Below are 13,416 nucleotides of genomic sequence, written 5' to 3'. Positions count from 1 at the left end.
ATATAAAAATATATTAGTTATATTTAGAGTAAATGATTATTTTAGGGTTAAATATGTTTTTAATTTCTTCACTTTTACTGAATTTTGAAATTAGTTCATTTCGAAATTTTGGACCAAATTTAGTCTTTTCATATTTCGAAATACATAGATTTAATTTTTTTAATCAAATTTTGTTAAGTTTATTTGACATTTCAAGCGCGTTTCATAATAATATTTGACTTAACATTAAAGCAGAAATGTATCAGACATTATAAACAACTCATATATAATCCTGAAATTCGTACGAAACATCAAATAAACCTAATAAAATTTGATTAAAAAGACTAAATTCACGTAGTTCGGAAAATCAAGGACTAAATTAATCCAAAATTTCAAAATAAACTAATTCCAAAATTTACTAAAAATTAAGGAAACAAAAATATATTTAATCCATTATTTTATATATATTATTATATAATATTATTGTCTGTACGAATAATAATAATAAATATTAGAGTTAGATATTATTAAAATTAGGATTTTAACATTTGTCGTGATAGTTTTTAACAGAGTACTTTAAAATTAATTACAAATAATTTTAGATATTTTGTTACTTGGAATTAAAACATTATATTTTTTAATAGATTACATTAAAATTATTTATAAATATTCATAAATATTTTGTTAGATAGAATAACAACATATTATGTTTTTTAATTGTTTACTAATAAATAAATTAATTACAAATAATATTATGGTTCTTATTATTGTGATATTTAATTGTTATTGATTACTATAATCTTTGGAAGAATATATTAACTAAAATGTTAAATATAGTTATAAAAGTGAGCAATTGTTTTTTTTTTATATTTTGGAAAACAAAATAACAAACATTGAAAATAATATATGGAAAATGATGTTTTAAAAGGAAAAAAACTGTTTGCTGAATTTGTCTCCTCCGTACAGACAGAGAAAAAGTTTAATTCTAGGTGAAAATGGAAAAGACAACTTCTTGATACTGTATCAAGAAGATTGTGCACTAAAAATTTCCAAAATTCGTTAACGTCCTTTCATCCTAGAAAAATAAATTTGTTTGTATATAATATAAGATGCATCAGATTGGAAACGACCGTTAATTCAATATTTGTATAATTATTGTTATATTTAAATAAAAAAATTATATTTAAGTGTTATAATTATATATAGTATTAAATAAATAATTTGATAATATTTAGATGTGAATTATTTGCTTTAAATTATAAAATTGATTAGTTATATATAGTTAAACCATATAAAATATTGAGGTGGAGTTTACCCTTTTCGATATAAAATATAGTCACAAGATATTTCAGGATTAATAACAACCACAAAATAATGATAATGACAATTATTATAATACTAAGACTAAATAATAGTACTATTATTAATAACATTAATATTATTAATAAAAATAATAATAATACTGAATATTTATTAATACTAATATTAACACAAATAATAATAATAAAAAAAAATAATAATAATAATATCGATCCTATAAAAAAGAATAATAGTACGAAAATAATTAAATAACTAATCACAAGTATTTTTGGTAATAAATTAATTAAAAGTAAATAATATTTATTTCAGAAAAATAATAATAATAATAATATTTTTTTAATAATAATGTTAATAATAATACTAATGTGATACTATACAACTAATAATAATAAATAGTGGCTGATATTGAGACATATGCATGTGTACGATTATTATTTTTTTAAAATTATATTCAGAAAATTAATATAATTATAAATAATATGATATTTTTTTTACTAATATATAATCAAATAATGAATGTCAGTTGTGCACACACATACGTGTATATAACTTGTAATTTAATTATATGTCTTAACCTACACAAAACTTATTGTCCACAAACAAAAATATGCTACACTACCCTGAAATATATATGAATCAACACAAATCAACAAACAATTAAAAAAAACTAATTAAATCATTTATTTGTGATGTCATGAAATGAAAATGAGAACTTGAAACATAAAAAAATAGAAATCAATAAAAGTATTATCTTCCAAATCCAATCAAGTATTTGTTCATCTTAAAACCAAGTCCAACTTTCCACTCTTCGGCCTTCGCTACCCTAAAAAAATGCAAGTAATTTTATAAAAACTAAAGAACAACAAATTAATGTACAAAATAAACTTAATAAACAAAATATTAAAGAAAAAATGTTACCTTTTGCTCATTCGAAAACCCTTTTGTTGCTATATGCTCGTCAAATGAAAAAAAAAAAAAAAAACCTAAAAAGTGAAGAAGAACCTAAATCAATTTAATAAACAAAAGATTAAACAACTGATAGATAACAATGTTGTTACATACCTATAAAGGAACTTATGGATGAAGAAGAAAAAAGATTTAGAGCAATTATAAAAGTCAAAACAATATTTTTAAGATGAAAACCAAAACTTGTAGATCAGCAGGTGACAATACTCATCTGCTGTGAGAGAAAAAGGAAAAACATTTCTTCATTGTCGTGAGAGATAAACATTGTATTTGAAATCTTTCTTTATCATTTCAATTACTACTCTGAACCATCACAGATGAGAGCCAAAAAAAATGCCAATCGTCTACAGTTTTGGTGCCATATGAAAGGGTGCTCGAGAGACCATTTTGCCATTCAAGATACCATTCTCCAATTAAAAAGCAAAGCTAAGTTGGTAAAATAAGAACAAAACAGAGTCAGGGATGGAACGACAAAAAACCCAAATTTTAGGACAACTATCATGATTTTAAATATAGGCATTTAGGTCCATTTCTGATTAGTTGGTTTTCTTAGTTTTTAGATTTGTTTTATATCAAATAGAAAATAATGATTCTTTCAGAGGTTTTAAATTATTATAATTCCATAAATTGAAGTGACATAACACAATCATACTAAAAAAAAGGAAGACAAGAAAAAGGTTAATCTGTGCCTCTAACTCACTCCTCGTTTTAAAACGGACTAAAAATTAATATATTTTAATAGAAGGTTTGTCAAAAACTAAAAACATATTAATTTTATAAAAATTTAGAAAAGTGAAATATAAGCTATATTAATGATTTAATTTAAATGTTATATTAATGTTAGATATTTAGCATGAAAACTATATGTGTTTGTTGTGTATTTATTAAAATAGACTTTAAAGTTGAAAAAGAAAATAATAAATATTTTGAAGTCTATAAGTTTTAAATAAAGTTAAGGTGAAAATGGTTTATAAATTTAGAAAATCAAAAGAAAAAAAAGTTATATATATATATATATATATATATATATATATATATATATATATATAATACTATAAAAGAACAAAGGATGTAAAATTATTAAAAGGTATTTTAAGATATGGGCACGATCAATACGTATGGCCGTTAGGCTTGTTCGATGCCCAACCTGTTTGGGTTTTTCGGTCGGTTTGGTCTGTTTGGGTCTTTGGGTCAGACCAATTCGGCTGGGTAGTCGGGTCAACCCGATCCATCTAGGTTATCGAACCTGTTTCTAAATTTATCATGAACTCAAAACATAATTAAGCCTAAAATAAATATTGTAAAAATTAAATTTTATCTCATAAGATATTCAATTGTTTTTTCCAAACAAAAGATTGAAATGTAAGGTATTTTAATTTCTTTATCCAAACAAGTTATTTAAAAAATGAAGGGAATTTAATTGCAAGCAATTCAAATACAAAGCATTTTAATTTATAAGCATTGTTGAAATGCTCCATCTAAACACAAGGTAATGGTGTGTTTGGATAAGGCAATTTAAGAGAGTAATTCATTTAATTGGAGAATTTAAAATTTTTTTAAGTAAAATGACTTGTTTGAATGAAGAAATTACAAGGATATTCAAATTGAGAAATTTTAAGAAGCTATTTCAAATCACTAAAATACTAGAATTTGAAATTCACTCAAAAATGAAAGAAATTGAAATTCCAAAATTGTGAAATTCCTCATTGTTAAAAAAGAAAGTCGAATGACCTAGACGGGCTGGAGAGGGCCCGACGACCCAAACATGTAGGGCTAGATTAACAACCTTAATGGGCCCAACCGGCCTGATGACCTAGACGGACCTGACTGGCCCAATGATCCAGATGGGCTCGACCGACCTGACGACCTCAACAGACTTGGCTAGCCTGATGAACCAGACAAACTTGTTGGACTAGGCCGATGACCTAGACGAGTTGGGCCGCCCCAACGACTCAGACGAGTCAGGTCGGACCGACGACCTTGACATGCCCAACCGACATGACGACACAAATGAGGCCGACCAACCCAACCACCTAGACTAGCTCGACCAGTTTGACAACCTAGACTGGCCCGACCGATCCAACGACACAAATAGGCCAAGTCAGGCCGATGATCCAAACAGGCTAGGCCAGGTTGGGCCTAACAACCTAAACGAGATAGGTCGACCAAACGAAGAGTCAAGCAAGACTAATAACCTTGACGGGCCTTATTAGCCTGATGATGCAGATAGGCCTAATTGGCCTGCAATCCAAACAGGTCTTGCTAGCTCGACGACCTAAACAAGCCTGGCTTGCCCAAAGACCAAGAATACCCGACGACCCAACTAGACCCGAGGGTCCGACTACAAAATATCATATGTAATCCTAAATTCAAGCACACCTATATAATATTTTTAATAAATTGAAAAGATGTGAGAAATATTTTCTATATTCGTGTACTCTGTACATACAACATCTACGAGAGTATTAACTATGTACAATATTTAAATTTTAAATATTATAATATTTTAATCTTAATTTTTTAAATCTAAATAATAAAAAGTATTATTTTTTTATCTTCATAAAATGTATTTCTAAAATTGAAAATTTTCTTAAAAGTTAATTTAAGTAAAAAAATCATTTACAATAGAATTATGGACCCGCAGCACTTGCCCTAATTATATTCAATATATTTATCAACAAATTTCTGACACAAATTATAATAATGAGATATTAATAATATTAGAGTGAACTTGTCGATTCTTTTATCGATATGATGTAATTTATATTTAGTTATTAAGTCATACATAATAAATACGATTTTAGTGTGATATTAATATTAAATAGAGCGAAGTATTTTATTTTTTTATTAAAGAAACAAAGTTATATGTGAATTGGACAACTTGGGACAAGAAGTCATAGAAGTCATAATTCTCATTGACGACTTCTTATATAAATTGTAGTTATGGTATATGACTCTTTTAGAATGAAGTCTAAAAATTCAATGTTTTCTATTTTTTAATTTTTATTTTTTAATTGAAAAAAATAAATTTAGTTTTATACTTAATAAGTTGTATCAAAATACATAAAATAAATAATGGAAGACGTATCTACTTAAAAACTAAGAAAACAAACTACTAGGGATATTACCGTAACACCCCGATTTGTTTATCTGACACGTGTGCATTTATTTGGTTTTTTCGTCATTTTGGTACCTTGCAGTATTTGTTTGTTCTAGCTGAACGTTGGTGTTTAAAATTACTGGTGTATACTTTTATTGTGTTCAGTCAATGAATTCATGTTTGGGTTTTTTTGAAATTTCACGACATTTTGTAATGGCGACAACACTGCAGATAGTGTGATGGATTTCTTTCAAAGCTTCTCTGCAGGTTCAAATTTCAAATCACATTTATGCTTTCCTTTCTCCTTCTTCCTCCTTCTTCCTCCTTCTTCCTCTGCTTCGTCTCATTTCTTCTTTTCTACTTCTTCTATCCACTACATTTGTTGGTTTTTTAAAGACATTTTTTTGGGACTGTGGTTGTCGTGCAGTGCTTCTGTAGAAGGTGTGTCCGTTTTGAGTTATGAGTTATTTTTTGTGTAGGGTTTTGATTGATCTTTTAAGGGTTTAAGGTTTTGATCGTTTTGTTTAATCTGGAGTTCCGTTCGTATGTTGGTTGAGGGTTTGTGAGAATTTGTGGTTCTATTTTTTGTGTTGTTTGTGATTTCGTGTTTGGGTTGAGGGTTGTGGGTTATGGATTCTATTTTTTGTTGTTTCTTATTTTTGTTTTGTAGTTGTTTATTTACACTCTTTATTTGCAATTGCTTTAAATGTTCTACTATAAGTTTGCTTTCTATTTCATTTTCGTAGTGTATATTCAAACGAGTATGGTTTTTTGTTTAGGATTTCTGTTTGGTTGGAATGTATACTATGTTTCTATTTTATTTCATTTTTATGGAGTTTTTTATTTTGGTTCTCGATCTCGACTATTCCTATGGAAAAAAAAAATTTGTCTTTGTGAATGGGTATTTTATTTTTTACTTTTGGTTTTGGAGTGTTGTTTGGCTGGAAGAAATTTTGGTGTTCGTAAGTGGTATGGTTGAAATGTGTGTTTTATCGTTTGGATTGTGAATCTGCATTGTGTTGGGGTTTTAATGTTTAGCATTCAATTTTTGTGGTTTGATGTTTTAGTATTTACCATATAGTTTATGAGGGGATTTAGATGGTTTGATGTTTATTTTTTTCTTTAAGTGCATAACCGCATTTAGGAGGGTTGTTATGTTCCATTTATTCTTCTTCATCATCAAAGGTGTTTCCTTTACATCTTCTTCATCAAAGGTTAGGGTTTCTTGATTTGGTTTTGTCTCTTCATTCAGAAATAAGTTTATTTTTTTATGTTTTCTTCTTCTTCTTCTTCATCGAAGGCTTTATTCATGTTCATCATCAAAGGTTCTTGCTTTACATCTTCTTCATCAAAGTTTAGGTTTTCTTGATTTAGTTTTCGTCTCTTCGTTTGGAAAGATTTTTTTTTGTATGTATGTAATAAGAACATTCAAAATAATTTTTCTTCTCCATTGTTCAGGCCAAAATGCAAGTAACTAATTTTGTCATTTTTATTTTCTTTTTCTGAATTATTAGTTCTTTGTTGATTATTTTACTGTTATTGTTTTGTTTGCATGTCTTATTATCGTTTGTCCTTTCATCTTCGAAATGGGTTTTTGATTTGTGGTTTGTGGTTTTTTTTCATTTGGACATTGTTTATTTAGCTTTTTTATGGGTTTTGTTGTTAAGGTTTTCTTTTTGTTCATGGGATGACTGTTTTCTTTCCATTTCCGCCATTGTTTTGGCTTGATGGTTGTTCTGGTTTAATGGTAAAGTTTTCTTAAAATGTTTTTGTTAAAGTATGGTTTGTTTACTCTTTTGTAATTTTTTTATTTTCTTTTGTATATTTGAAATGACTTCATTTTTTGAATGGTTTTCTAAAGTTTCAGTTTTTATTTTTCTTATTTTCTGAAGGTTGTAATAGCTTAACTTTGTAGAGATTGTTGTTCTTTTCAGGGCTGTAGTTCTATTATTAGAAATATAGGAAATTAATTTGTGTTCCTGTTACTAGAAATATAAAAAAATTTATGATTTGTGAGAAAGAAAACAAAATTTTTCGTACTACTAATGTCATGTGGTATTATGATTTCTGACATTGCTACATCTTTTTCCGTTTTCAGCTTAGTTATTCTCCTTCTTTAGTCTCAAGCACGAATGTGATAGCGAATTGATGTCATGTTAGGCTCAAGTGCAAAGTTCTTTTAAACTTTCATCAGGTAAGATTTTAGTGTTTGATTCGGGTACATGACTATTACATTGAATTTTAGTATTAGTTCCTTCAAATATTGGCTAAGTTGTGTTCCTTTACTAGGTTTATTCCATCCCTAGATCTTCATTGCAGATGAAGATGAAAGTGAAGGTTGTGTTTATTTTTTTTTTCATTTGGTTCATAAATCAACCTCAAATACTCTTTATTTCCTTGATCGAAGAATTAACAAATGTATAGTAATAAAGAAACAAAGCATATGTTATCTGTTGTTGACATAGTGTGGCGATGAGTGCAGAAGTGGTTTAATTTCTATGTTGAAATAGTCATGCACACTCATCCATGGAAGTTGAAATAGTCCCAGAAGCCAAAGTTTTGCTCCTCAAGCCAAAGTTTGAGCTTTGAAACCTCATGAGATTAAAAGCTTCATATTAGATCAAACTAAAAGCTTGGGTATGTGTTGCTAATTTATTTTTAAGAAATTGCATTCCTTTGTATAGTATTAGAATTATTAAATCTTTTTTCACTCTTTTAGTCATATTATTGTTAAGGTATGAGATTTAATCTTTTAAATTTTGAATTTGTTTACTTTTTGTTGCAGTGACAGGAGCTCCTCGCTTTTATGTTTTTTCTTGAATTTGAAACTGAGAGGTAGATACAACTAGCATATGTGGCGTGGTAAAATTGTTTAATTTTTAGTTTATGAAAGCAACATTTTATTACTGCACAACAAATTAGAACAAACCATTTTGAATGTTTAATTTTGAGAAAAATGATATACAAGTGTAGGTTTCATATATGTTTTACACTCCACCATTTTGAATTGAAATGTTTTTTTTAGTGTTATATTGCGAGTGCTTATAATTAGAAGCAAGCATTGTAGAACAAAGAAAATGTTATTGTACTCCAACATTATCTACTTTATTGAGAGAATGCTTAATACAATTATTTTGTTAAGTTAACAAATAATGTTTTTTTTTTCAGAAAAATCTATACTTTCAATTTTTTGATTGTTTGTTTTATTTTTATTAGCTATATTAATATTGTTATTTACTTCCAATTTTATTTACCTTTTAATTGTGCATATTAATGTTAAATACTTTTTAATGACATTGATATTAATATTTTGTACGCATTTTAGTTTATTTATCTAAAAATGTACATGCATTTAAATTTTTTAGAGTTATTTGGGGTTCTAAAATTGTAGTTTATTTATCTAGAAATGTGTACGCATTCAAATTTTTTAAATTTATTTAGGTTCTAAAATTGTTTCTAAGTTGAATGCATTTTTAATAGTATAAGTTTTTCTTTTTGTTTAAATATGATTTGTCAGCTGATGTTTTATGATTTGGAAAGTTTGGCAGGTTTGTTAGTTGTGCATATTAATGTTAAATACTTTTTAATGACGTTGATATTAATATTTTGTACGCATTTTAGTTTATTTATCTAAAGATGTACATGCATTTAAAGGTCAGGTTAGGAGTTCGATACCCACTGACAACAACCTGCCTTGCGAAGTGGGGGGACACTTGGGGCGAGGGGTTGGGGTGTATTGGGCTGCAGACCTAACATGACCCTCTTGATAAGAGGGGTGTTATAGTTTCTAAGTTGAATGCATTTTTAATAGTATAAATTTTTCTTTTTGTTTGAATGTGATATTTTATGATTTGGAAAGTTTGGCAGGTTTGTTAAGACAATTTCTTTAAATTGGTGAGACATACATTTTTTTTGCCTTTATTATATACTAATAGGCCTTTTGTTCAAGATATAGCCTTATTTCTTGCATAGTTCTCTAATTTCATTGTTAAAATATATAAATTTGAAACGATACAAATAATCATAGCAATTAATGTGTTGAATCTCTTGAGTTGTCATTTTAAGGTTGAGATAACTTTTCTATATCACATCATGGAATTGCATAATACTATGGATCGTGATGATGAAACAAGGTTTTAGCATTCAATTTGCTTTATAATTTTAATATGGATTTTGATCCACATTATTTGTGAATCTCAACTTTAACCATAACATTTTTGTCCTTTAGCTTTTATATGTGTAAACCATAAATCTACATACAAATTAGATCATTAATTTATAATTATCTGGTATAATATGCTTCATTTATATTTATCTTATTAACCTGATTAGTTCATTTAGCTTTTAATCATAAATCTCTCAAAGTGAATAAATATGATACATGGGAACCACTTTTGTATAAAAGTAGTCTTTGGTTATCACTTAAAGCCACAACCATAAAATAAATGTTGGCCTCATGTACCTCCAAAAGAAACATCATATGTTGGTAAACGCAAGCATTTCATTTGTCTTGATTTTCTCCTATACTTAACATTTTAGCTGATATGAAATTACTTTATCATATAGGCAGTGGGAAGACATATACTATGCAACCATTGCCTCTCAAAGCTTCATAAGATATTTTAAGATTAATGCACCACTCCTTCTGAAATTCTAATTGTTTGTTAGTTTCTTCGAAATATATGGTGGAAAACTTTTTTATCTCCCCAATGATCGAAAGCAAGTCGTCATCATCATGTGAAGTGGAATAAGTATCTAATTTGGGAGTTATTTGGTTGATTAGCTTATGATTTTGTAGAAAACTTTTCATGAGGGGAGGATGGGAAACAACAAGTTTGCATTGTTGGCTTCCAAGAATATAGGGTTGTTATTTCAATTCATGTTTATTCAATTTTCTAGGTTTTCTTATTCCCTTTACAATTTTTAAGTTATGTTGTTTCAGAGAGGAGGATCCTGTTTGTATGTGCTAAACTTGGAAAAACCAGATAATACTATGGACTTTCCTTTTGGTTGTTCTTTATTTGCAATTAGTTACATTAAAATTTGTTGCTTTCTTTTAATTTTAACCATAACAGAGAAGAAAAGTTTATTTTTTTAAAGCTTAGGAGTAAGTGTTTTCTTCATTCATGTTTGATTTTTATTTCAAATAAGAATACCCTATTTGTGTGTTCTATACTCAGAGAGAATCAGGTAATAGTATGGGTTTTTGTTTTAGTTGTTCTTTATTTGCATTTAGTTATATCAAGTGCCTTCTTTTAGTTTTTAACCATCATAGACCATTGTTGTTTTGTATTTATTTTATCTATGGGCCTTTTTTATAGTATGTGATTGTATAATGTAACTCTTAAAGGTCTTTGATGATAGCATAATTGTAATAACTCATTGTCATGCAAATTCCATGATATTTTTTATCTCTTCCATGATTTAATCTATTCAAATGTCCATAATATGGAATATTATTATAACTATGATTATAACTGATAGATTCACTTACTAAAACTTTTACAGTGACCAAGTTTCTTCACTCTAAAAAGCCTTCCTTTGCTAATCATTTTCTAATTGTAGTTTGTGATGTATGATTTTGTTCTGCTGCTTACATTTCATTTAATAAATATCTTGAATTACATATTTGAAATTCATTTCACTGCTTTACTTCATCCTGCTTATATGCAAGATCATTTGTCAATTATAAACTTCAACAATTTGTTGTTATGATTTTCAAGTTTGAAAGACATGTCAAAGTTATTATCTCAATCCATGATGGCCATTTATTTTTGCCTTTGTAGTATGACAACAAGAGAAGGAAATATGTGTTCTCTATTGCAAATTCAAAGTTCATATGGTGTATATTTAAAACGGTCTTCATATTTTGGTTAAAATGGTGAACAAGAATTCCAAATGATGAGTTATTGTTGATTTGTTTCAGAATGGGATTGAGGTGGTTTCCCATGTTGGTTCCATTCCATAAATCGAAGTCCCAAACCAAGATCATCTGATCGTGCTTATCTTCAAATGGTATGTTTTTCTTTATATATATATATATATATATATATATATATATATATATATATATATATATATATATATATATATATATATATATGGGAATCAAACAATATTGAATGAATTAGAGTTATGTTAGATCATTTCAGCATCATCCTTATGATCCTTATGTCTATAATAGGTTGTAACCCCTTGCTTGATACCATGAGTGGTTCAATAGAGGAGCTTGGAGGTTGAGATTGTTGTTACCTCTTATGAGATCTAGCTTCTTTGGCCTGTTTGCCTTGCTTCCATTGCATCATCTTAAAGTTAAATTAAGATTATGGTAACATGCAACCTCAAGAGTTAATTGAACTCAATCAATAAGTGACAATTAGAGAATGTGGGTATATGATGTTCTTTCTTAACTGCATTATTTTCTGTTTTGATGTCGTTAAGAACATGAGGGCAGTATTTCAAGACATGATGTTGGAGAAGCTCTTTGTGAAATTAATAAAGTAAAGCCTTGATCCTTAGCCTTCGCTTGAATGAGGATTCTTTCATTAAAAAAAAATAAAAAAACCTCATTGATATGGAAACACCATGACAATTCATAGCTAGGTAGGATTTAAAGGTTGTTTTTATCTTTCTAGAGTAGGTAAGATTTATATTGTCTTTGGCAAGCTTTATGGTCCATTCATTTTCATCATTATCAAGAAACAATGGTATTACGAAGTATTGGATACAGATACAAAAATTTTCAGAATTTATATATTTGGATTGATTTGAGTTTTTATGCTCAATATGCGCAGGGAGAAATATCAAGCAGGATTAACTATTCAGGATTAGCTTTAGGGTGGGCTATGATTACTTTAGTTAGGTTTTGTGATAACCTTGGGTTATTCCTTAAAATTACTAAGAGACTCATTTCAATAACTTAATTTTCCTTTTATTGCATCTTTAAATTTATTGATATGTTTACACAGTAAAATAGTTTATTGCTTTTTTTCAAATCTTGGTTAGGTAGGTGCCACCACTGACAACATAGAAAGTTGTGCAACCTTGCTAATCATGCCTTGGGATTGGTAGCTTCCTTTGATGATTATTCATCGAATTAATAAGTGCACTGAAGGCTGGTACTACATTTATGTTGATAGTAATTAGAGCTCTTTGTCATTACATTTGTGCCAAAGGGTAAAGTGCATCGAGTGCTTTGTATATTTACACATAACACCCTAATTATATTTATGCTCATTTATATTTACATATAATCTCTGTAATTATACTGTATCTACACTTTTAGATTTTCAATTGAAACTGCTAATTGCAATTCCTTTTAGATTCTAACCAATTTGGTAGTTCATTATTTTGATTATATTCCACTTTTGCATAGATGTGGAATTGTTTGGTTTTTTCAGCTTTTTTTCTTGAATTGTTGAACTCTGTTGGATTCTATGTAAATTAATTTCAATTTTAATTTCTCTAATTCTTTATAGTTGTAGTTAGCCGTGAGTTTACAAAATTTTAAGCAGATGAACTAAAATTTACAAGATAGATAATTCAATATCTTTATGCTCTCACGTGATCTCTAAAAAGCTCTTAATTCATGCTAGACACTATCATATAATATATGGTTGTGTAATCCATTGATATGATGCTTTTAATAACCGAAACACCAAAGTTTAAATGTAGATTGATATTTTTTTTTTAAATACAATACAAAAATTTAAATTGTTTTTTAAATTTTAATCATAATAAATATTTATGTTAATTAAATATTTGATTTTTCCACTCCCACACGGTCTATGGTAGTATAAATTGATATGGAAAAGCGTACAATAATTCTTAAAAACATGTTAAGTATATGATTGATATTATGTGAATCTAAATTAAAATTGTATGTATTAAAATCCTAAACCCTAAACCCTAAATAATTATTTGTATTATTAATAGTATTGTTATTATTACCTATAATATTGATATTATTATTATGGTTAAATATGTTTTTGATCGTTTAATTTTTAGTGAAAATTGGAATTAGTCCCTTTTGGAAACTTTGAACCAATTTA

General features: G+C 27.7%; 1 long non-coding RNA gene across 4 annotated transcripts; it reads left to right on the top strand.

Moving 5' to 3' along the window:
- The first annotated feature begins 5,672 nt into the window (after positions 1-5,672).
- Positions 5,673-12,679, top strand: LOC146885832 (uncharacterized). Of its 4 annotated transcripts, none has more exons than XR_014995467.1 (6): positions 5,673-5,806; positions 7,464-7,559; positions 7,655-8,002; positions 8,151-11,198; positions 11,292-11,380; positions 12,371-12,679. It is a non-coding gene; the product is annotated as an uncharacterized LOC146885832 (long non-coding RNA). The 4 variants fall into 4 exon arrangements; XR_014995465.1 differs by having other exon boundaries at positions 7,655-7,702; positions 7,848-8,002; positions 8,151-11,380; positions 12,371-12,678; XR_014995466.1 differs by having other exon boundaries at positions 8,151-8,200; positions 11,152-11,380; positions 12,371-12,664.
- Positions 12,680-13,416: the final 737 nt, after the last annotated feature.

This window comes from Vigna unguiculata, chromosome 6, assembly GCF_037176805.1.
Source record: "Vigna unguiculata cultivar grain cowpea cultivar isolate G323 ecotype 2 chromosome 6, ASM3717680v1, whole genome shotgun sequence".
In the NCBI taxonomy this organism is placed as follows: domain Eukaryota; kingdom Viridiplantae; phylum Streptophyta; class Magnoliopsida; order Fabales; family Fabaceae; genus Vigna; species Vigna unguiculata.
Note: the sequence above shows the minus strand (reverse complement) of the source record. Positions and strands in the feature narration are given on the sequence as shown.